Genomic DNA, 25,211 nt, shown 5'->3' with positions numbered 1-25,211 from the left:
ATGTTCTTTACCTTGTAGATTGTAAGCTCATGTGAACACGGTCCTCTCCCCCCTCTGTACCAGTCTGTTAATTATTTTTTTCTATTTTTAGATTACGTATGTGTAACCCCCTCTTGATGTACAGCGCCTTAGAACTAATGGCGCTTTTAAATAAATAATAATGCTTATTTGACTTTCCCTTTTAAGGCCACCTGCCCACGTTGCGGAATACATTGTTTTTTCCATGCAGTGTAGTACAGTACCAGCAAATTGTATGAGATTACAAAAATCTCATGTACACATTGCGGATTGTTTCTTTGCAGAAATTGACCTGTATTGCGAATTTCCAAATCTGCAGCATTGTCAATTATGTTTGCGGTTTTAGCTGCAGATTTCACTCTTCAATGGAAGGATGAGATCCGTGGCAAAACCGCATCTAATCCGCACCAAAATCTGCAATTATATAAGAAATGATATACGCTGCACAAGCGCACATAAGTCTGCAAAGAAATTTGTGCGTCTCTTTTATGCGTTCACTGTGCTTGGATGGAGGATTTTTGGTGCGGATCAGATGCGGTTTTGTCCCAGATCTTACCCTTCCATTGAAGGATGAAATCCGCAGCTAAAACCACAAACATAATTGACATAATGCAGATCAGGAAATCCACACGGCAGGTTAATTTCTGCACGGAAACAATCCACAAAGTGTACACGAGATTTGTGTTATCGCATACACTTTGCTAGTACTGTATTACGCCGCGGTTTTTCTGCATGGGAGTCGGTGCAGAAAAAATGCACGTATTCTGCAACATGCAGGTGGCCTAAAGGGGTTTTCGATATTGATGGCTTATCTTCAGGATAGTTCATCAATATCCGATCTGTGGAAGTCTGACTCCGGCAAGCCGCCAATGAGCTTTTGAAGAAACGACAGCGCTTCGGTGAGCACTGCGGCTTCCTCACAGCTTACCAAGTACAGCGCTATACATTGTATAGTGGCTGTGCTTGGTATTGCAGCTCAGCTCTATTCACTTCAATGGGACTGAGCTGCACGTAAGCCATGTGACTTACCAAAGCATCACGACCTCTACATAGCTAATCAGCAGGGGTGTTTGATCGCGACGGATCAGATATTGATGACCTATCCCGAGTATAGGTCATCAATATTTTATCCTTAAAAACCGCCTTTAATTTCTGGTTTCTTCTGTAGGACATAGAGAGGAACATTTAGAAGTGTAGAATAATGTATCGGGAGAACGTGTCATGTTGGGGCATTTATAATTTTTTTTTTTTTTTTTTTTTAAAGCCATATACATTCACTCAATAACTGAACATCTAACCAAGAAAAATGTTTTTTGCAACTCAGAAGGAGAACTTTTTCTACACAGTGAGATGTAGGATTCACTGAGATAAATAGACGTTGCTGGGCTCGGTTGTGTCAAGCAGCTAAGTGCTGATGCTACACTATGATCTCCATATGACCCCACAATGTCTGTACAGTATAACACTCTACGTAGATCAATTTTTTCTTTCTTTTTTTTTTCTTCTTCTGCGCAAGGTCCTCCGTTATGAAACCAGTTTTTTCCTCTTTAACCTCTTTCAGCCAGGAAGAGCCATTTTTTTTTTGTTCCAAATCCCTTAAGTAAAATTCATGTGATTATGGCACAAAAACATCATTTTACTGCGTACAGTACCTCCAAAAGGCACTAATACGATGAGTCGTCCCAAATTGTTTCCAGGTTACACAATGAATATTTCAAAGGATCTTACAAACGTACAAAGTCCCATAATTATCATCAGTCATATGGACACAAAAGAGCTTTGTTCTTCAATGAAAAAAAATATATAATTATATATATATATATATATATATATATACTGTATATAAAATTCTGTATTTAACAAAATGTATTCTGTGAAAAGTAACCTGATCCTGGCTGCTTCCTGGCACGTCATTCTCTGTGCATGTGCTGTAAATTTGGCATCAGCTGTAGTCCATAGAAAGCTACATTTCTTCTATGAGGTTGTCTTTGTAGATCTTTCCCAGGACTGTATGAAAACTGTAAAATCTAGGTGTAAAACGCCAGGTGTTCCTGTAGGTCTTTAGTGCTTCCATACATATTTGCAAATCTGCAAACGTATAGATGAACAGCAACATGATAAATGCATGACGAGTGTGAGCTGTATGCATAAAAGATGAGATGATAGAAAGTTTAAAGGGCATCTGTCAGCAGATTTGTACCTATGAAAATGGCTGACCTTTTACATGTGCGCTTGGCAGCTGAAGGCATCTTTTAACCCTTTGGCTACCAGAGATTTTTTTCATTTTTGCGTTTTCATTTTTCTTCCCTATTTTTCGTGAGCCATAACTTTTTTATATTTCCAGTCACATAGCTGTATGAGGGCTTATTTTTTGCGAGACAAGTTGTACTTTCTAATGCCACCATTAATTATGGCATAAAATGTAGTGGGAAGCAGGAAAAAAATTCTAAATGGGGTGGAATTGGAAAAAAAAAGCAATCCCTCCACCGTTTTACGGGTTTTGTTTACGGCGAAACTGACCCATGCCCTTCATTCTCTGCATCAGTACGATTACAATGATACCCCATATGTATATATTTTTTTATGTGTAAATAGTGGAAAAACTAATTTAAACTTTGAGATTTTTATTTTTTACATCACCATGTTTTGACTCCCATAACTTTTTTTTTTTAACAAATCTCTTTTTATTAAGAGTTTTTCAGTAGACTATATTGAAATACAACGTTTTCACAGGGTAAATAAGCGACAATGATATGAGCATTCAATAACTCAAAAGTTTTAAACCTCACAAAGGAGGGGAAAAGAGGGGAGGTGGGAATTGGGGAGCGAGGTGGAAATGGGAGAAGGGAGACAATGAGGGATATAGGGAGGTGAAAAGGGGAGTGGGGGCAGTGAGTATCGAGTGACCCTTCAACATGTCACTGCAGAGTTGTACAGAGATTAAACAATCAGAACACTCAACTAGGTAAACTCGTGGTATGAAGATGGAATTCCCAGGGTTACCAGGATAAATAGAAAAAAGAGTGAACAACAAACGGTTTCTGGCATGGAGGCCTTTTTGCATTTGATCCCCTCATGTCCGGTGTCACGTGTATTTGCGTTTATGATGGTTTTTGGTTGCGGTAAGTTCTCCAAGGCTGCCACAAGAAGGTATATTTCGAATGTGACATATCTGCCCAGCTTGCCAATTCCTCAATCAGGCATATCTGGGCAACCTTAGACAACCACTGCTCCAAGGGGTGAGGTTCTGTTTGGAGCCAGTACATTGGAATCAGTAGCCTTGCTGCCTGTACCAATATTGTTGGTAGCTCTGATATCGACGGTTTCCAGGTGGGGGAGGGCAGCCACAATAGGACTGATGACGGTGCGAGCTGGATGCTGGACTTACAGATCTTATTAATTGTTTGTTCTATTTGGTCCCAAAAGGCGCGGATGTTGGGACAAGACCACATTATGTGTCCCAGGGACCCTTCGTGTTGTTTACATCTCTAACATAGGTTAGAACTCCTTAGTCCCATCCAATGAAGTTTACTGGTGTCGTTATACCAACGCGTCATGGTTTTAAAGGAATGCTCTTGGACTTTTACACACCGAGAGAAGCCATGCAATTTCTTATGGAAGTTTGCTACGTCAGATGCTAAAAGAGTGATTGTCAAATCCCTCTCCCAAGCTCTAATATAAGCAGGAGTACAAATTGTGGACAGAATCCAGCTCACCTGCTGCCTCTATCCCTTGAATCTACTTCCCTGATGCACGGAAACCTTGGTAAGACCGTGAACTTGTAGGAATGAAAAGATGAATCCAGCATCAAAGTTGAAAATATTGTGGGTTCCTTTATTCAATATAGTACAGATCCATACAGTGACAGCATCACCTCAGTGTTCCAAGTGATCGTCTACGCGGTTCGAACAAATGTGTTCTTAATCATGACTGATCAGATTTCCAAATGGCGATGGCTATAAGGGCTGGTCACAACCACTCCTCCCATCTCCAGGTGGTGATTAGAAGCAGTAGATTGCGACACATGCGAGCCAGAGCCAATAAGAAAATCTGAAGTTAACATTAGTGTAAGTTAAAATTGTGTAAAAACCAAATACGTGCACTTAATATGTGTACTATTCAGGCTCTTAGGTCTAAATCAGGAATAACAAAATATTTAGACCAGTCTCACATAAAAAGATGGAAAGAATAAATTCCTGAAAAACCGCATAGTCTGAACAGTGGTTTCCAATGTTAAAAACAACAAAAAAATGCAAATTGAACATGGCAGATATATCTTCATAATTGCTCCTCTGAATGAAATAAACAAATAAATGTATAAGCATACCAGGAATGGACTCAATCCTAATATAAATACATAAGTTCTTTTTTCAAGTTCAAGCCATTCGGATGCCTCGTTTTTAATCGAAGAATCCAAAAGACTTCCCTCTGTATTAGTCGCTTTTGGAAATTACCCCCTCGAATAGAAGGTAAAACTCGCTCAATTCCAAAAGCGGAAAAAGTTTGTAAGCTCCTATCATGCACCGAAATAAAATGCCTCGCTGCATTCGAAATATTGACATACGAAGAGTTGGTGACATAATTTTAATGTTCCAAGATTCTGTTTTTCAACCTTCTTATAGTGCTCCCAACATAAAGGAGGTCACATTGTGTACATCTGATAACATAAATAACCCCAGTGGTGTTACAATTTATATAAAACCAGATGGGGAAAGTTGAAGTGTGTTCTGAATCCTGGAACATTTTGGTGGGCAGGACATAACCGCAAGTTTTGCAGGGATGACTGTCGCGCACCGTGTGAACCCAGTATATTTTAGCCAGTTACTTGCCTCAGTTCTCTTTGGAATGGAAGTGAAAAGTGAAGGGGACAGTGAAGAAGCCAGCGTGGGAGACCGTCTAGCTGCCACTCTATAGCTATCCTGCTGTAGGCCATGCAAAATGTCATCTTCATGTAAAATCGACATACATTCCTTTACCAACTGTTTAACCTGCTGGAATTGGTTACTATACGTAAGAACCAAGGTAGGCAGGTTATTGCGATCTTTCCCACCTGCTGTATTCTCACCGTCCCCAACCTTATCACTCCTCCCGAAGAGTAGTGTCTTACAATTTTTCATCTGTTCTATTTTTTTCGGCTCTTTTAATCATCCAACTAGGATAGCCCCTTGCCAACATACGTGACGTGATGGTACGACATTCCATGGTAAAGGCCGCATCATCACTACAGTTTCTTCTGGCACGCAACATTTCGCATACCGGAATAGACTTAATAGTATGCATGGGATGATGGCTTTTAGCTCTCAAAATCGCATTCCCGGAACCCGTTTACGATAAGAAGATGAATATATATTCGAATGGGGGATACCTATAAGAGTTAGATCGAGAAAATTAATCGTGGACCTGTCCTGTGAATAAGTAAATCTCAAGTTGTAAGGGGCGCAGTGGTGGTAATGGACAAAATGGCCATTTTACATGGCCTACTGCAGGATGGCTATAGAGTGGCAGCTAGACTGTCTCCCACGTTGGCTTCTTCACTGTCCCCTTCACTTTTCACTTCCATGCGATTTTGAGAGCTAATAGCCATCATCCCATGCATACTATTAATATACCAGTAGGCAAAATGTTGCGTGCCAGAAGAAACTGTAGTGATGATGCGGCCATGGAATGCCGTACCATCACGTCACGTATGTTGGCAAGGGGCTATCCTAGTTGGATGATTAAAAGAGCCGAAAAAATAGCACAGATGAAAAATCGGAAGACACTACTCTTCGGGAGGAGTGATAAGGTTGGGGACGGTGAGAATACAGCAGGTGGGAAAGATCGCAATAACCTGCCTACCTTGGTTCTTACGTATAGTAACCAATTCCAGCAGGTTAAACAGGTGGTATCGGAATGTATGTCGATTCTACATGAAGATGACATTTTACATGGCCTACTGCAGGATGGCTATAGAGTGGCAGCTAGACGGTCTCCCACGCTGTGTCACGTCTGTATGTGAGCAACAAGAGCATACACAGTGAATAAGCTACTGACCGGACCCAAACTAGGGAGGATAAAGGGTGACCCCTGTCAGACCCTAAAAGCTCTCCCTATGCTGCTAAGCACATGTCCAGATCCAAATGGTGGATCGAGACATGCCCGCGTACCTAAGGCTGATGACCACTGTAACCCCTACAATAGTGGAAGGGGCACGGCCACCGGTGCCCTGCTCAGAATATGGACGGAACCGGGGTCGCCTCGGATCCAGTCAGAAAACAAACAGAAACACACAATGTCTGCACACTTAACTGAAGGAGCTGCAGCAGCAGTGAAGACAGATCCAAAGTCAGCAGACACTATCCGAAGTACTTGCTTCAGCAGAACTCAGGTCCATAGAAAGATAACACACAAGTGAAGATACTCAAGCGAGAGATACAGCTCAAATGAAAAGTATAATCCACACCCTACAAAGGAGGAGGGGTGATTTAAAGGCAGAGAAATCAAACACAGGAGGTACAGCTGGGAGGAAGTAAAGACCTCAACACAGGGGCGGAGAAACAGAGCAGAGGGAACTCCTCCAAGCTCTAATAGTGCCATCATCACAGGGGTGGAGAAACAGAGCTGTGAGAATGTCTCAAAGCTCTGGTAGTGACAGTACTCCCCCCTCTACGGGTGGACTCCGAACACCCAGGACCCACCTTCTCAGGATGAGCCCTATGAAATGCCCTGATGAGGCGAGTGGCTTTAATGTCCGACACCGGGACCCACATCCTCTCCTCAGGACCATAACCCTTCCAATGAACGAGGTACTGAAGAGAACCGCGGACAATGCGAGAGTCCACAATTCTGGAAACCTCAAACTCCAGATTGCCATCAACCAAAATCGGAGGAGGAGGCAAAGAGGAGGGTACCGTGGGCTGGACATATGGTTTTAAGAGAGATCTGTGAAATACATTATGTATCTTCCAAACCCGTGGGAGGCAACAGGATTGACGACTGACAAGATTTTATAAGGCCCAATAAACTTGGGACCCAATTTCCAGGAGGGAACCTTCAGTTTAATATTTCTTGTAGACAACCACACCAGATCACCCACATTCAGGTCCGGACCAGGCACACGTCTCTTATCAGCCACACGCTTATATTTCTCACTCATCTTTCTAAGATTACTCTGAATCTTTTGCCAAATGGTAGACAAAGACGAGGAAAATCTCTCCTCCTCAGGCAAACCAGAAGGAGCCCCTCCCGAGAATGTCCCAAACTGCGGATGGAACCCATATGCACCAAAGAATGGTGACTTATCAGAAGATTCCTGACGACGGTTGTTCAGAGCAAACTCAGCCAGAGGGAGAAATGAACACCAATCCTCCTGGTTCTCTGCCACAAAACAGCGCAAATGTGTCTCCAGATTCTGATTGACACGTTCAGTCTGACCATTCGACTGCGGGTGAAAAGCAGAAGAGAAGGACAGCCGAACCCCCAGGCAAGAACAGAAAGCCTTCCAGAATCTGGACACAAACTGTGTGCCTCTATCGGAAACAATATCAGAGGGAATGCCATGCAATTTAAGAATATGGTCGACAAAAGCTTGCGCCAACGTTTTAGCATTGGGTAAACCAGGGAAGGGTACGAAATGAGCCATCTTGCTAAAACGGTCCACCACCACCAGGATCACCGACTTCCCTGAGGAACGAGGAAGATCCGTGATAAAGTCCATGGACAGGTGTGTCCAAGGACGGGAAGGTATGGGTAACGGGAGAAGGGGACCTGAAGGCCGTGAACGAGGGACCTTCGCGCGAGCGCACGTCTCACAAGCAGCCACAAAACCCTCCACAGACTTACGAAGAGCCGGCCACCAAAATCTCCGAGCAATGAGATCTACCGTGGCTCTACTCCCGGGGTGACCAGCAAGAACAGTATCATGATGCTCCTTGAAGAGTTTGTGACGTAACTCAGGAGGCACAAACAACTTCCCAGAAGGACAACGGGCAGGTGCCTCAGTCTGGGCAGCCTGGACCTCGGCCTCCAAATCAGAATACAGAGCAGAAACAACTACCCCCTCCGCCAAAATGGGACCCGGGTCCTCGGAGTTTCCTCCTCCCAGAAAACAGCGAGAGAGAGCATCAGCCTTCACATTTTTGATCCCAGGGCGGAATGTAACGACAAAATTGAATCTGGAGAAGAACAGAGACCATCTGGCCTGTCTCGGATTCATACGCTTGGCCGACTCCAAGTACGCCAGATTCTTATGGTCGGTAAAAACGGTGATAGGGTGCCTGCCCCCCTCCAACCAATGGCGCCATTCCTCGAAAGCCAACTTGATGGCCAACAACTCCCTATCTCCCACATTATAGTTTTTCTCTGCCGGGGAGAGTTTTGTAGAGAAAAAGGCACAGGGTCGCCATTTGGCAGGAGAAGGGCCCTGGGACAATACCGCACCCACACCCACCTCGGAAGCATCCACCTCAACAATAAAAGGTAAGGAAACATCGGGATGCACCAAGATGGGAGCAGACGCAAAACTCTCTTTAATCTTAGAAAAAGCTGCAAGCGCCTCCTCCGACCAAGAGGAAAAATCCGCCCCCTTTTTTGTCATGTCAGTGAGGGGTTTGACAACAGAGGAATAATTCAAAATGAACTTTCTGTAATAGTTCGCAAAACCCAGAAAGCGCATCAAAGCCTTCTGATTCTCAGGAAGCTCCCACTTAAGCACAGCACGGACCTTCTCCGGATCCATGCGAAAACCAGAAGCAGAGAGGAGAAAACCCAGAAATTGAATCTCCGATACCATAAAAACACATTTCTCCAGCTTGGCGTACAATTTATTTTCCCGCAGAACCTGAAAAAGATGATCCTGATGGGTCTGAACATCAGGGGAAAAAATCAAAATATCATCAATATACACCAATACAAATTTCGCCATTAAATGGTAGAAAATACTGTTAACAAAATGCTGAAAGACGGCCGGAGCATTCATCAGGCCGAAAGGCATAACGAGATTCTCGAAATGCCCGTTAGGGGTATTAAAGGCCGTTTTCCATTCATCCCCCTCTCTGACCCTGACTAGGTTGTACGCGCCTCTCAAATCCAATTTGGAAAAAACCTTGGCCCCAACAATTTGGTTGAAGAGGTCCGGGATCAGAGGAAGGGGATAGGGATCGCGAATAGTGATACGGTTCAGCTCCCTAAAATCTAGGCAAGGTCTCAGAGAGCCATCTTTTTTTTTAACAAAAAAAAACCCAGCGGCAACAGGTGATTTTGAGGGACGAATATGCCCCTTATCGAGACTCTCAGAGATATAGGTTCACATTGCGATTCTTTCCGGTTGTGAGAGATTGTAGAGGCGTGCTTTTGGCAGCTTGGCGCCGGGAATGAGGTTAATGGGACAGTCAAACTCCCGGTGAGGAGGTAGCTCCTGAACACCGCTCTCGGAAAACACGTCCGAGGAATCAGAGAGAAATGATGGCACAGTTTTAGTAGACAGCTCTGCCAAAGTCGCTGTGAGACAATTCTCTCTACAAAACTCACTCCACTCATTTATTTGCCTTCCTTGCCAATCAATAGTGGGGTTATGTCTAGTGAGCCAGGGTAACCCCAAAACTAGAGGAGAAGGCAATCCGTTAAGGACAAAACAAGAAATATCCTCCACATGAGTGTCACCTACAGCTAACCTACAGATATTGTGAACAATGCCCTTCAGGGATCTCTGTGAGAGTGGAGCAGAGTCAATAGCAAAAACAGGTATATCCTTTTCTAATGTGCAAACCTGAAAACCATGCATGGCTACAAATTGAGTGTCAATAAGATTGACGGCCGCTCCACTATCGACAAAAATTTCACAAGAAATGACTTTGCTCTCTAGCGCCACCTTGGCAGAAAGGAGAAAACGGGAACTGCAGGTCAGAGGAAAAACATCAATTCCTACATCAACTTTGCCCAAAGTAGCAGATGAAGCAGAGTTTGATGATTTACCTTTTAAAGTTTTTCTCTTATTATCACTCTTAGTACAGTTCATGAATTTCCTAGACGGACAAACATTTGCCAAATGATCTATGCCCCCACAACAAAAACACACCATTCTCTGAGGATTAAATCTTCCTTTATCAGGGGCAAGTCGACCTAGCTGCATGGGCTCCTCCTCAGAGGGGACCGAGACAGGATGAGGCCCCTGCACACTGAATGAGTCCGCACCACTGCCCCTAGACTGACAATGGCTGGACAGAGAGGTCTCGTTTCTTTCTCTTAGACGCCTGTCAAGGCGTACCGCCAATGACATGGCAGACTCGAAGGACGTTGGTCTCTCATGGAAAGCAAACGCATCTTTCAATCTCTCTGAGAGACCATGACAGAACTGACTCCGGAGTGCAGCATCATTCCAACCTGAATCAGCTGCCCATCTCCGAAATTCAGAACAATAAAGCTCCGCAGACAGTTTGTTCTGGCATAAAAAACGTAAGTTGGATTCAGCCAGAGCAACACGATCCAGGTCATCATATATCTGCCCCAGGGCCACAAAAAATCTTTCCACGGATCGAAGGGAGGGATCCCCCGATGGCAGCGAAAAAGCCCAAGCATTACCCCTGAGCAGGGAGATGACAATCCTCACCCTCTGCTCCTCATTACCAGAGGAATGGGGACACAAGCAAAAATGGAGTTTGCATGCCCCTCTGAAGCGAACAAAATTCTCACTGCCCCCGGAGAACGTTTCCGGAAGTGAGACCTTTGGCTCGCAACAGACTCCATGGGCCGGAGCATAGCCCAATGCATGAAGCTGAGTCATAGATTGACGGAGATCCGCTACCTCCAAAGAAAGACCCTGCATACGGTCAACCAGGTTAGAAAGCGGATCCATGTCAAAAAGGACGGTTATGGTGGATTATAATGTCACGTCTGTATGTGAGCAACAAGAGCATACACAGTGAATAAGCTACTGACCGGACCCAAACTAGGGAGGATAAAGGGTGACCCCTGTCAGACCCTAAAAGCTCTCCCTATGCTGCTAAGCACATGTCCAGATCCAAATGGTGGATCGAGACATGCCCGCGTACCTAAGGCTGATGACCACTGTAACCCCTACAATAGTGGAAGGAGCACGGCCACCGGTGCCCTGCTCAGAATATAGACGGAACCGGGGTCGCCTCGGATCCAGTCAGAAAACAAACAGAAACACACAATGTCTGCACACTTAACTGAAGGAGCTGCAGCAGCAGTGAAGACAGATCCAAAGTCAGCAGACACTATCCGAAGTACTTGCTTCAGCAGAACTCAGGTCCATAGAAAGATAACACACAAGTGAAGATACTCAAGCGAGAGATACAGCTCAAATGAAAAGTATAATCCACACCCTACAAAGGAGGAGGGGTGATTTAAAGGCAGAGAAATCAAACACAGGAGGGACAGCTGGGAGGAAGTAAAGACCTCAACACAGGGGCGGAGAAACAGAGCAGAGGGAACTTCTCCAAGCTCTAGTAGTGACATCATCACAGGGGTGGAGAAACAGAGCTGTGAGAACGTCTCAAAGCTCTGGTAGTGACACGCTGGCTTCTTCACTGTCCCCTTCACTTTTCACTTCCATTCCAAAGAGAACTGAGACAAGCACCTGGCTAAAATATACCGGGTTCACACGGTGCACGGCAGTTATCCCTGCAAAACTTGCGGTTATGTCCTGCCCACCAAAATGTTCCAGGATTCTGTCACGGGGCGCCAAAGGCGCACTCGGTCTCCCATCAGCCGCAGACCTGCTGCTTAGCTTCGGGAGCGAGGATCTGTGTTTGGCCTCGTTCCCAGGGCGGCTTTCCTAGCTGGGAGCCTCCCTGCTCCTAGGTCTGCCTTGAGCGCCGAGCTGATCACTCGGTGCTCGACTTGTCTGGCTGTCGGTCATGTGACTCTAGCCACGTCACATGACCCTCAGACCCCACTATAAATACAGGCAGCCTGCTGGCCACAGGTTGCCTGTTAATTTTAGGTTCCTGGCTATTTGTTGGACTACTGAATACTCACCTGATCCTGTTCCCTGACGATCCTTTGCCTGCTCCTCCTGTACTGCGCATCCCTCCTGGTATTGTGACCTCGGCTCCCACCTGACTACTCTTTGCAGACTCCTCTGGTACTTCTCTACTCTCCTGGTATTTGACCCCGGCTTCTCCTGACCATTCTTTGCTTAACCCTTTGTACTGCGTAGCTCTCTTGGTTCTGACCCGGTCCGTTCACGTTCCGTATTTTGTCTTGTCTGTCTTCCCTGCACATATCCTAAGTAAGGGACTGTCGTCCAGTTGTCCCCTGTCATCAGGACTCGTGAGGCAAGTAGGCAGGGGTGAGGGTGGAGCGCAGTAGTCACTATCCTTCCCCCTGTGTGTGTGTGGACGTTACCGTTACAGATTAACAGGCCCAATAACCACTGTTTTATGAATCCTCTTGTGACCCTAACTGACCATGTCTCTAACCTGACACAGATGGTGCAGGAGCTAGGAGAGAAACAACGTTCTTTTGAGTTAGGGCAAGGTTCTTCTACTCCTCAGCCATCCAGTCCACATTTTGAGCCCCAGATCAAGCTCCCAGAACCCTTTTCTGGAGACCGGAAGAGGTTTCTCTCCTTTAAGGAGAGTTGCAAACTCTACTTCCGTTTGCGCCCGTGTCCTTTCGGTCCCGAGAGCCAACGTGTGGGTATTATCATTTCTCTACTACAGGGTGATCCCCAGGATTGGGCATTCTCGTTACCTCCTGGGGCCAGTTGTCTAACTTCTGTGGAGTTTTTTTTTCAGGCCCTGGGTACCCTCTATGACGAACCAGACAGGGCCATCTCTTAGGGCACTGGTTCAGGGCCATCTCCCTGCGGAGTTGTATTGCACCCAATTCAGACGGTGGTGTGTCCCCTCAGGATGAAATGAACCGGCCCTGAAGAGTCAGTTTAGGTCTGGTCTGTCTGATAATTTAAAAGATCTATTAGTCAGTTATCAAATTCCAGAGACCTTAGAGGAGATGATGACCCTAGTTGTCCGACTTGACTGACGAGTTAGAGAGATACGACAAGAACGACAGTTCTGTTCTCAGATGGTGGTCCAGCCAGAGGCCTTTTCCAGGGACAACACTGAGGTCTCCACCGAGGAACCTATGCAGGTTGGCATTACCCAGGGTAATCTTCGTCGCAGACGCATAGAGTGCTTCTACTGTGGAGATCCTGGCCATTGGATCAACAAGTGTCCTAAGAGGGTCCTCTCTGAAAAGTCTCCTAAGGCAAGACAACCTAAAGACCAGGTACATCCTGATTTTTCTAAATGTAAGCTTTTGGTACCCATAACAATTTCTCTGGGGGTTAATAAGTGGCCGGGTAAGGCCTTTATTGATTCTGGTTCAGCGGCCAGCTTTATTGACTTTGAATATGCTAGTAAATTGGGTATTCCAATGTTTGCTTTACCTACACCTATCCATGTCATGGCTATTGATGCTACTCCCCTGATTGGTGGTACGGTGAGGTCATGTACCTCTGAAATTTCTCTAACCGTGGGTATGTGCCACTCCGAGAGATGTTCTCTTTTCGTCCTGGAGAACCTACCGGATGAGGTGGTACTAGGGTTGCCTTGGCTCCGTTTACATAACCCCACAATAGATTGGTCCAAAGGAGAGTTGGTGAAATGGGGACCTAAGTGTGACTCATGCTTATCCGTGGTCCAGGCTGGGGTTTCAGTAAGGTCTAATACATTACCCTCAGTTATTAAGGAATATTCTGATGTATTCTCATCCCCTACTCCAGAGGTTCTACCCCCCCATAGACCTTATGATTGCGCCATAGAGCTAATAGAGGGTGCCAAATTTCCTAAAGGGTGAATTTATAATCTTTCTAAGCCCGAACGCAAGGCTATGGAAGATTATATTAAGGAGAGCCTTGCTAAAGGGCATATTAGACCTTCAGTCTCTCCTATGGGAGAAGGGTTTTTCTTTGTTAAGAAGAAGGATGGTGGTCTTAGGCCTTGTATTGATTACCGGAGATTAAATAAAATGACTGTCCAAAATAGATACTCTCTCCCATTGATTCCGGATTTATTTAACCAGGTTCTGGGGGCAACCTGGTTTTCCAAGATTGACCTGAAAGGGGCATACAATCTAATCCAAATCAAGGAGGGAGACGAATGGAAGACAGCGTTCAATACTCCAATAGGACACTTTGAATATCAGGTGATGCCTTTTGGACTCAGCAATGCCCCAGCTGTGTTCCAAAACTTAATGAACGATATTCTTAGGTAAATTTATTATTGTCTATTTTGACGACATTTTGATATTCTCTCCTGATTTCGAATCTCATGTGTCTCATGTCAAACAAGTATTAGAGGTGTTGAGGGCGAACCAGCTATCCACTAAGCAAGAGAAATGTGTCTTTGGTGTACAAGAGATACTGTTTCTAGGGCATGTTCTGACTCCTCACGCCTTTAAGATGGATCCTGGTAAGGTTTTGGCAATTAAGGAATGGGTAAGGCCTTCATCCTTAAAGGCCTTACAACGGTTTTTGGGTTTCGCTAATTACTATCGTAAATTTATCATGAATTTTTCTGTAATTGCTAAACCATTGACCGACCTTACTAAGAAAGGGGCGGATTTGGAGAATTGGTCTACCAAGGCCATTTCTTCATTTGAAACATTAAAAAAGGCATTTAGTAGCGCTCCCATTCTGATCCAGCCTGATCAGGAGAAACCCTTTATTGTGGAGGTGGATGCATCCGAGGACGGCGCAGGAGCAGTCCTTTCACAAGGTCCTTCTAGCCTCACTAACCTGAGACCGTGTGCCTTCTTCTCCAGGAAATTCTCTCCCACAGAGAGAAACTACGACATAGGGAATAGGGAGATGCTGGCTATTAAATGGGCATTTGAGGAGTGAAGGCATTTTTTGGAGTGGGCAAGGCATCGGGTAACTGTTGTCACTGACCATTCAAACCTAATGTTTCTTGAGTCTGCTAAGAGGTTGAATCCCCGGAAAGCCCGATGGGCTCTGTTTTTTTACCCGTTTTGATTTCTCCATTACGTTCAGGCCGGGAAGTAAAAATGTGAAGGCAGACGCATTATCTCGGAGCTTCCATGCTTTTCAACCCACTGAGGCACCGCCTAAATCCATCCTACCAGCAAACATCTTCTTAGCGGCTCTAACCCAGGATATCTTGGCTCGCATTAAGGCTGAACAACATCTGGCACCGGCATCCACCCCAACAGATAAGTTGTTTGTTCCCGTACAATTTCGTCTCCAGCTGTGGGGGCAGTGTCACGCTTCTGCCTTTTGTGGACATCCGGGTTTTGAGGGGACTAGGGATCTGGTTTCTAGATCTTATTGGTGGCCCACTTTGACCAGGGATGTCAAGTCCTACGTGTCAGCCTGTGAGGTTTGTGCCAGGTGTAAGACACCTAGGACTCGCCCTGCTGGTAACCTACGACCCCTACCCATTCCCAGTAGACCCTGGTCCCATATCTCGATGGACTTTATAACTGACCTACCGCTGGCGGAGGGTAAGACTGTGGTTTGGGTAGTGGTCGATAGGTTTAGCAAGATGGTTCCGAATGCAAAAACCTTTTTGTGAGAGAGATTGTTCGTTTACATGGCATCCCGGAAAATATTGTTTCTGACAGGGGTGTGCAGTTTGTGTCCAAATTCTGGAGGGCCTTCTGTCAAAGATGTAAAATTTCATTGTCTTTTTCTTCTGCCTACCATCCTGAGAGTAATGGGCAGACTGAACGCCTTAATCAGTCTGTGGAACAATTCTTGAGGTTGTATGTTGCTGATGACCAGCAATTATGGGTCAAATTCCTTCCGTTGGCTTAATTTGCTCTGAATAACCGTGTCAATTCTTCTGCTGGGGTCTCCCCTTTCTTTTGTAACCATGGTTTTCATCCCCGTTTTCATTCTGGGTCGTCCGTCTCCTCCTCTAACCCTGAAGCGGTTAAACTCTCCTCCGAGCTGTGCACAGTTTGGGCCCGGGTTCAATCGAACCTAGAAAAGGCTCAAAGTTCTCAAAAACTCAAGGCCGATAGGAGACGTTCCAAGGGGGTGAACTTTCAGGTTGGGGATAAAGTATGGTTGTCCTCCAAGAATCTATCTCTCAAGGTAGCTTCTAGAAAATTTGCTCCTCGTTTTATTGGACTGTATAAGATCACAGAGGTGATTAATCCGGTATCGTTTAAGTTGGAGCTGCCTGAGTCGTTCCACATTCTTAATGTATTTCATAAATCTCTACTTAAAAAGTATTTTGAACCTGTTGTACTGTTGAAAGCCCTCGCCTTTGCCGGTTCTTGTTAGTGATGCTGTCGAGTATGTGGTGTCTAAGATAGTAGATGTCAGGAGAGTGCGTAATTCCTTACAGTACCTTATTCACTGGAAGGGGTATGGACCCGAAGAGAGATCTTAGGTACCCGCCAGGGAGGTTCATGCTCCTAGACTTGTTCGAAAATTTCATTTAGAACACCCTGAAAGGCCATCGCCTGAAGTCTTGGGTCTGGTGGCCCCTCGTAAAAGGGGGGGTACTGTCACGGAGCGCCAAAGGCGCACTCGGTCTCCCATCAGCCGCAGACCTGCTGCTTAGCTTCGGGAGCGAGGATCTGTGTTTGGCCTGGTTACCAGGGCGGCTTTGCTAGCTGGGAGGCTCCCTGCTCTTAGGTCTGCCTTGAGCGCCGAACTGATCACTTGGTGCTCAACTTGTCTGTCTGTCGGTTATGTGACGCTGGCCACGTCACATGACCCTCAGACCCCACTATAAATACAGGCAGCCTGCTGGCCACAGGTTGCCTGTTAATTCTAGGTTCCTGGCTAATTGTTGGACTACTGAATACTCACCTGATCCTGTTCCCTGACGATCCTTTGCCTGCTCCTCCTGTACTGCGCATCCCTCCTGGTATTGTGACCTCGGCTCCCACCTGACTACTCTTTGCGGACTCTGGTACTTCTCTACTCTCCTGGTATTTGACCCCGGCTTCTTCTGACCATTCTTTGCTTAACCCTTTGTACTGCGTAGCTCTCTTGGTTCTGACCCGGTCCGTTCTGTATTTTGTCCTGTCTGTCTTCCCTGCACATATCCTAAGTAAGGGACTGTCGTCCAGTTATCCCTTGTGATCAGGACTCGTGAGGCAAGTAGGCAGGGCCAGGGGTGAGGGTGGAGCGCAGTAGTCACTATCCTTCCCCCTGTGTGTGTGTGGACGTGACCGTTACAGATTCAGAACACACTTCAACTTTCCCCATCAGGTCTTATATAAACTGTAACACCACTGGGGTTATTTATGTTATCAGATGTACACAATGTGACCTCCTTTATGTTGGGAGCACTATAAGAAGGTTGAAAAACAGAATCTTGGAACATTTAAATTATGTCACCAACTCTTCATATGTCAATATTTCGAATGCAGCGAGGCATTTTATTTCGGTGCATGATAGGAGCTTACTAACTTTTTCCGCTTTTGGAATCAAGCGAGTTTTACCTTCTATTCGAGGGGGTAATTTCCAAAAGCGACTAATACAGAGGGAAGCCTTTTGGATTCTTTGATTAAAAACGAGGCATACGAATGGCTTGAACTTGAAAAAAGAACTTATGTATTTATATTAGTATTGAGTCCATTCCTGGTATGCTTATACATTTATTTGTTTATTTCATTCAGAGGAGCAATTATGAAGATATATCTGCCATGTTTGATTTGCATTTTTTGTTCTGTTTTTAACATTGGAAACCACTGTTCAGACTATGCGGTTTTTCAGGAATTTATTCTTTCCATCTTTATATGTGAGACTTGTCTATTTATTTTGTTATTCCTGATTTAGACCTAAGAGCCTGAATAGTACACGTATTTGGTTTTTACACAATTTTAACTTCAGATTTTCCTATTGGCTCTGGCTCGGGTGTGTCGCAATCTACTGCTTCTAATCATCACCTGGAGATGGGAGGAGTAGTTGTGACCAGCCCTTATAGCCATCGCCATTTGGAATTCTGATCAGTCATGATTAAGAACACGTTTGTTCGAAACGCGTAGACGATCACTTGGAACACTGAGGTGATGTTGTCACTGTATGGATCTGTACTATATTGAATAAAGAAACCCATAATATTTTCAACTTCGATGCTGGATTCATCTTTTCATTCATATAAGCAGGAGTACTTTGTTCTGATGGAGAATTTAAAGTCTTATAGAGAGTGGAGATAAGATGCTTGGGGGTAGCTGGGCCCAGTGCCAATCTTTCAAACCATGTAGGATCTTGGGCTGGGGTAAATTTAGTGATTAATGCTTTACAGGAGCATTCAAGTTCAGATTTAGCCAGGAAGTTGCCTGTCCCTATGGCTTGATAGCCTGCTGAAAATGGGCGAGTCTTGGGATCCTTTCGTTGTCAGGACCGAATGGATTGACACGTCTTTAAGGAGTTTTCAAAAGGGAGGTGCCGTGGGCGTGGATCTGTTAAGGATATAATCTGCCGATAGGCATCTGGGTGGGACTGACAAAAGGGGAGTTTGTGTATGAATTGAGCGGAAGGTTAAGAAGGGTCCCCTCGCTAGACCGGTTGGGATGTCAGCAGTGTCATTTAGTCCCTAAAGACCTGCAATTTGTCTGTCAGACATAAAGGCTAGCTCTATATTTGAGCTTATAGTTTTATAGTTCGGGGTGCAGAGTTGCAGCCATCTCTTTAGCTGAATAGCCTTGTAATATGTTGGTAAGTCAGGCAGACCAAATCCTCCATGTTTTTGGCTTTTAATCAGCCTGTCATATGCAATTCTTGTTTTTTTGTTTTTCCATAGGAATGATATAAATATGGTTCTGATCTGTCTGAAGAACCTGTTTGAGAGTGGGATGGGGACCATCTGTAACAGGTACAGTAGTTTAGGCATTACATATGTTTGGAGCAGGTTTTTCCTACCCAACCATGAAACCCAGGGTAGAGTTAAGGAGAGCAGTTGGTCTTTGCTTTTTTGTATTAGTGGGGTGTAATTAGCACTGTACAGTTTTTGTGGGTCTGACGTGAGGGAGATTCCCAGATAAGGTAGGGAATTTGAGTTCCATTTAAACGGGTAAGCAATCTTGAGGGAGTTAGTTGTTCTGGGAGGTAACAAATGCCCATGGCTTTTGACTTAGAATAGTTGATCTTGAATTTAGATAACGTGCTAAATGTGGAGAATAGATCTAAGATATGCGGGAAGGCTTGTGCAGGATTTGTGGTTAGCAGCAGGAGATTGTCTGCAAAGGCAGCGCATTTGTGTTCTGTCTTATTAATATTCAATCCCTTAAAGTGGCGGTTTTCTCTAAATGCTTGTAGTAATGTTTCCGTCACTAGTATGAACAGAGTAGGGGATAAGGGGCAGCCCTGATGCTTCCCGTTTGTGATGTTAAAGGGTTTGGACAGGATGCCGTTCACCCTCACTCTAGCACTAGGCCGATAGTACAAAGACATGATAGCTTGTATAACTGCATCTGGGAGGCCAAATCTGGACAGTGTTCGCTTCATTTATAACCAATTAACTCTATCAAATGCCTTTTCGGCGTCAGTTCCAAGGAGGACCAGAGGCATTGATAAGCCTGCAAGATTGGTGATTGCCTTCCCTGCCCACCACAAACCCCGCTTGATCTGGGTGAATTATTTTGGGGATGATGGAATTAAGTCAGAAAGCCAGTAACTTGGCCCAGACTTTTAGGTCTAAATTAAGTAGTGAAATCGGTCTGTAATTGCTGCATTCCGAGGGGTCTTTACCCTCTTTGGGAATAATAGAGATGGTTGCCTCCAGAACCTGTATAGGGAGAGTTTCTCCTTTGGCTAAAGCTTGACACCAATTAGTGAGTTGTGGGAATAACACTGGGAGCAGTTTCTTGTAGTACCCAGCTGGAAGGCCATCTGGTCCAGGTGCTTTACCCAAAGGCATGGACTTAATGACCCTGGATACCTCTTCTACAGATATGGGTGCTTGTAGTAAGGTACAATCTTCAGTGCGGGAGAGAGAGTTTATTTAGAAAGGCATCTATGAGGTCTATTTGTTTGGGATTATGTGACACTGTGGAAGAAGAGCGCTGGTTAGTGTCTAGATTATATAGGTTAGTATAGTAAGAGCAGAACTCATCCGCCATAATTTTTGTTGACAAGGCTAGCGAGCCAGAGCTCGTTTTCATGGCTGCTATATGTTGGTAATATAACAAAATAATAGCAAAGTCAGGTGCACTCTGCGGTCTTACTAAACCTTCAAACTGATTTTAAAATTGAGAGATTAGCCAACATGTCCTACGGTGTAGGACATGTCTGAGCCCGGGCACCACGCCAAGGTTTCTCAAGTAGCCCGGGACCTAACACTCTCCTACCTGAGCCGTATGGGCAATACCAGGAGCCAGTGGGCAAATTACAGGAGCATGAGGCCGACTCACAAACAACTCACCAGTTACCTCCAGCATGTAACCATGCTTGCAATGGGAGGAGGGAGGAGTCTGCGAGTCCCACTCAAGACTGGCTGATATGGCCCAGGCCTCACAGGTGCACCTAAATGGGTTTTTTTCTGCTATATGTTGGGCATCCTTTCTCTTTTTGATTAAATGAATCATTAATTTATTCCCCTTGTCACCATGCATATATTGTTTGAACATAGTATATTGGTAATTTTTGGCGCATTTGATGTTTAAAAGCTCTCTGAGCTGTCTTCTTAAAGAAAGGAGTTCGGACTGAGCTGAGGCGAGAACAGGTTTTTTTCTGGGTGGTTTCTATGACTGAGATCTGTGATTTAGGTGATTTCGCTTCTTTTGCCCTTATTTTAGAAGTTTCGCTCCTAAGGCTATAAATTTGCCTCTTATGTAGGCTTTGTGTGCTTCTCAGACTATGGTCTGGGAAGTATCCACTGGGTTGTTGACAGATTTTTGTCTGAGAACAGCAAAGTTTCGTTTAGACGCCATTGCAATTCTCTAGCGTGTAAGTTAGTAAGAGAAAGCGTGGTCGTTACTGGGGCATGGTCAGAGACCATTATTGGGCCTATGTGCGATTTATGTAGTATGCCTATGTGTGATTCTGAAATCAAGATGAAGTCTATTCTTTGATAGGAACGGTGTACTGCCGAGTAATACGTGTAGTCCTTGTCGTTAGTGTATAGGGTTCTCCAAGAGTCAATTAGCCTGTCGTCCTGCAGGGTTTTTTGTATGTTACCTAGTGATTTTTGTGATTGTGATGAGGTGCCTGTGGAGGTGTCCAGGGCCGGGTGTAACGCTATATTTAGATCTCCGCCTATAATTTTAATCCCTTCGGAGAAATCATTAAATTTAGAGAGAGTGGATTTTATCCATTTGTGTTGGTGGGAATTTGGGGCATATAAACCCGCTAAAGATACCATGACTTGTCCTATCTCCCCTTTAACAAAGAGAAATCTCCCCTCTGGGTCTTGTTGGGCTAATGTATGAGTGAAGGGGATATGCTTACTAATGGCAATGCTGACACCCCTAGAGGCTTTCTGATACGTGCAGTGAAACCATTATAGTGAATTTGGGGTAGCCTGCGTAACTTATCCCTCTTGAAGTTTTGAGTCTCTTGCAAGAAACAAATGTCACACTTATCTTTCTTGAGGAGGGTGTGTACTTGCGATTTTTTTTGGGGGGTGTTTAGACCCCGAACGTTGAAGGTGGTTGTTCTTACGGAGGCTGTGAGAGGATCAAGGTCACGGTTGAATCCGCATCCTGAGGGAATATCCATAGCCACTTAAAAAACAAAACATACGTGAATACATGAACTAAAAAACCTGTGTAGGTACTACACATCGGAAACCTGTTAGACATAACTCAAAACAGCAGGTTGGAATGAGTAAGAGGTCTCCGCACGGGGCTATCCTCGGGGTAAAAGAGGAAAGGGATGAGGGGGGGTTGTGGTGGAGTGGGTGTGTTAGTATCCTAACCCGGTCTCTCACACCCGAGCCTATGTTAATACACTTAAGCAATACTGAGTGCTATAAAAGCCAATTAATCAGTAGTAGAGCAGGGAAGAGCATGGACAAACCAAGTGAGATCTAAATTAAGAAAGACAAAAGAGAAAGAAGACAGGAGGTTCAATGATTCAAGGGAGGAACATGACAGCGTGTGGGAACTGCCTGCATAAGAGTGTGTTGGTTACTATAGAATGGCGGAGCCGGCACATAATCAATTGTAGGTAACCAAATGGAGATTTAGCCGAAGAAGAAAAGAGAGAAAGAGGGAGAGGAAGAAGACACTGTGCTAAATGTTTCTAGAAAATAATGCATCAGTGAGTGGATGAAGTCCACATTTAAGTATGTTGAACACATCTTGGTGGTATTTCTGGTGTTCTTCTACTGTAGATTTCTTCCTCCAGTGGAGAGTCCTCTGATGATCTTGGTCTGGAGACTCCTTCACGGGTTATCCAACTACTGAGAAGATTTCTAAAGTAAGAGTCAGGTAAGGCATTGTGGGGGGATCAAGGTTTTAAACACTGATGAGTCCAATTAGGCACATTATGGAACACTGCTGAATGTGAAGGTGGTGGTGTCCTCAGCTTTGCGTGTTGGAACCTGAACGCTGTATGTGGCAAACGGGGCAAACTCCCACGGAAAATTAGAGCACAGCGGAACAGGCGAACCCGTTAAAATGCGGTTCAAATAAGGTGTGCAACTGGAAGTCTGTATCACTTTCAGGTAAGTCGTCTCTTGCTGTTCAGGGCTTTGCGTTGGGTGGCAACCCATGTTGTGGACATTGGGAGTTTTGGAAGTGATGAGATGGTGCTCTTAACCGGCAGTCAAGACTATAGCTGCAACGGCTGTATCTCTAGTATTTCCCATGCCAATGGGAGGTAATGTGGTGTGTGAATCGCACAACGGCAGGTGTCCACCACAAAGGTAATACCGAACGGAAAAATCCACCTGTATAATATTTTTTATTGTTTTAGGTGGTCTGTGAGGGGCCTGAGTATGCAGCTTTTCAGTAAGGTAGATGGGGCCACATCTTGAAAGATTAGAATAGTTGTGCCGTCGTACCTTAGGTCCTTGTGAGCGCGGGAGGCCTTCAAGATGGCTGCCGTGTCTTTGTAGCTTAAGAGGCCGACCACATTTCTCGGCGGCTCTTCAGGTTTTGGGGTGGGTCGGAGAGCCCGATGGATCCTTTCAATTATTATGGATTGTGCTCTATCCGTACCCAAGAGGTCGGTGCATAAGCTCATCATTACCGAATCCAGGTCCTCATGAAGTATGGATTCCGGTAAGCCTTTTATTCTTATATTTCTGCATCGGCTCCTATTCTCCTGGTCTTCAAGAGAGGAGATCTGATCTTCTATGGTGGACAATAGCAGTGTTGTGGGCCACCACTTGATCTTGGTTCGTTTCTAATTTCTCTAAGCCGTGCCCCATGTCTCTCATGTCCTGCTGGAGCTCTTTGATTTCTTGTACTAGCGGGGCTAAAGCTTGTGATAGCGTGGCTATAAAGAAAGCTTTTGTAAGTGTGCTACAGTCCTGTTCCTGTTCCTCCTCTCCCGCTGCGGACGCACCATCATCCTCATCTGAGTCTAGTTTGTATACCAGCTGCGCCATCTTTTCACAGCGTGCTGGAGAGACAGCCTGCATCTTTTTCAAGAATCTGTCCATCTCTGCTTGGTTCTTTTTCGGTCTGGGGGTTCTTGGGGGTTCTTTGGATAGATCCCTCCCGACTTTGCCTATCTTTAGCTAGTTTTCTGGCTTTTAGCTGCTAGAAGCTCGGGTTTAAGAGGAGAGAGCTCGCTCTTAGCCCTTCGTCCTGATCAGCGGTTAGGCTCCGCCCCCCTCCCATAACTTTTTTATACTTATGTCTACTGAGCTGTTTATGGGCTCATTTTTTGCAAGACAATTCATAGTTTTTATTTATACCATTTTGGAGTGTGCATGGCTTTTGCATCACATTTTATTTCATTTTTTTGGGTAAGAGAAGCAATGGAAGAATGGCAAATCGGCCATTTTGACTCTGTTTTCCGTTCTGCCATTCGCCATATTGGATTTTTTCTTATTTTATATTATGGGCGTTTTCGGTTGTGGTGATACCCAGGATGTTTATATTTATTGTTATTTAGGTATTTCTTTTTTATTATACGGAACCCCTTTAAACTTTTATATTTTTTAATTTTTTATATATTTTTTTAAACTTTTTTTAAAAAAACTTATCATTTTAAGGCTCATAAATGACCTTATAAATTATGTTTTTTAATTTTTAATTTTGACCTACAAGAGATTTAATAAATGAGAATTTCTTAGCATTTTGCTCATTTGCTTATTTCTAGACTGCCATCTGGTGGCCAAAATAAGAATTGCAGCGTTAATGCTCTGAATTTCTTCATAGAGATTCAGAGCATTCAGCGCATGTACTAAAGTCCCGATTGGCCGCACAGGGCTTCAGTACTAAGCCCGGAAGCATGAGCTTCCGGGTTTTTGCGCATTCAGGTGCCGTGATCTCATTTGATCACGGCATCTAAAGCATTTAATAATGCCGATTGCGGTAATTAGCCGCAGGTCTCTGCTGTTTGAAACAGCAGAGACTTGCCGGCCATGACGCCCGCTGCACGCGCGAGCAGGCATCATGCTTGCACAGCGCTACCAGCGCTGTACATGTATGGCACTGGTAGCGCAGGGTTAAATGGGTTTTCTGAGATTTTAATACTGCTGACCTATCCTCCGTATCTGATCGTGGGGGTATGACACCCGGGACCCCTGCCGATAAGCTGTTTTTAGAAGGCAGCTTTCTTGAACAGCTTATCGGCGGGGATCCTGGGCGTCGGACCCCCACCGGTCACATACTGATGACCTACCACGATTTACCTCAGCAGCTTACAAATGTGACCGCTATACCTCAGGTAACTGCTACTACTACACTTAATGTGGACCGCCTTAAAGTCATAACTGACCTGTTCCTTGAACTGGAGAATACCATGAAATTAGAAATTCAGCATGGTGTAGATGTACTATATTTACAATTATACCAAAACGAGGGGATTCTTCCCCGAGGATTAAGATTACCGCGTGAGTCTCCTTTGAATGGGATAATTTTATGCACATCTGTTCTATGGCTATGATCGAGAGACTCATCACTAAGCGGTGGCGGTTAGCACATACCCATCTTACTCAGTGTATAGAGATAAGAGACCCTTTTTTGATATTTGAAGACTATTGAATTTAAGAGACTTAATCAATCCATCTCAAACAGATTAGAAAAGGTGGAGGCTGATTTGACGTATAACTAAGCTATGAAATTTCACAGGGATAAACATGATTATT

General features: G+C 44.8%; 1 long non-coding RNA gene across 1 annotated transcript; it reads right to left on the bottom strand.

The window, feature by feature from the left end:
- Positions 1-240: 240 nt before the first annotated feature.
- Positions 241-18,465, bottom strand: LOC120991350. Its single transcript, XR_005776636.1, has 3 exons — positions 18,454-18,465; positions 12,998-13,001; positions 241-376 (listed from the first exon to the last, which is right to left on the bottom strand). It is a non-coding gene; the product is annotated as an uncharacterized LOC120991350 (long non-coding RNA).
- Positions 18,466-25,211: the final 6,746 nt, after the last annotated feature.

This window comes from Bufo bufo, chromosome 2 (genome assembly GCF_905171765.1).
Source record: "Bufo bufo chromosome 2, aBufBuf1.1, whole genome shotgun sequence".
In the NCBI taxonomy this organism is placed as follows: Eukaryota; Metazoa; Chordata; class Amphibia; order Anura; family Bufonidae; genus Bufo; species Bufo bufo.
The sequence above is the reverse complement of the archived record's forward strand: the minus strand, read 5'-3'. Positions and strand labels throughout refer to the sequence as shown.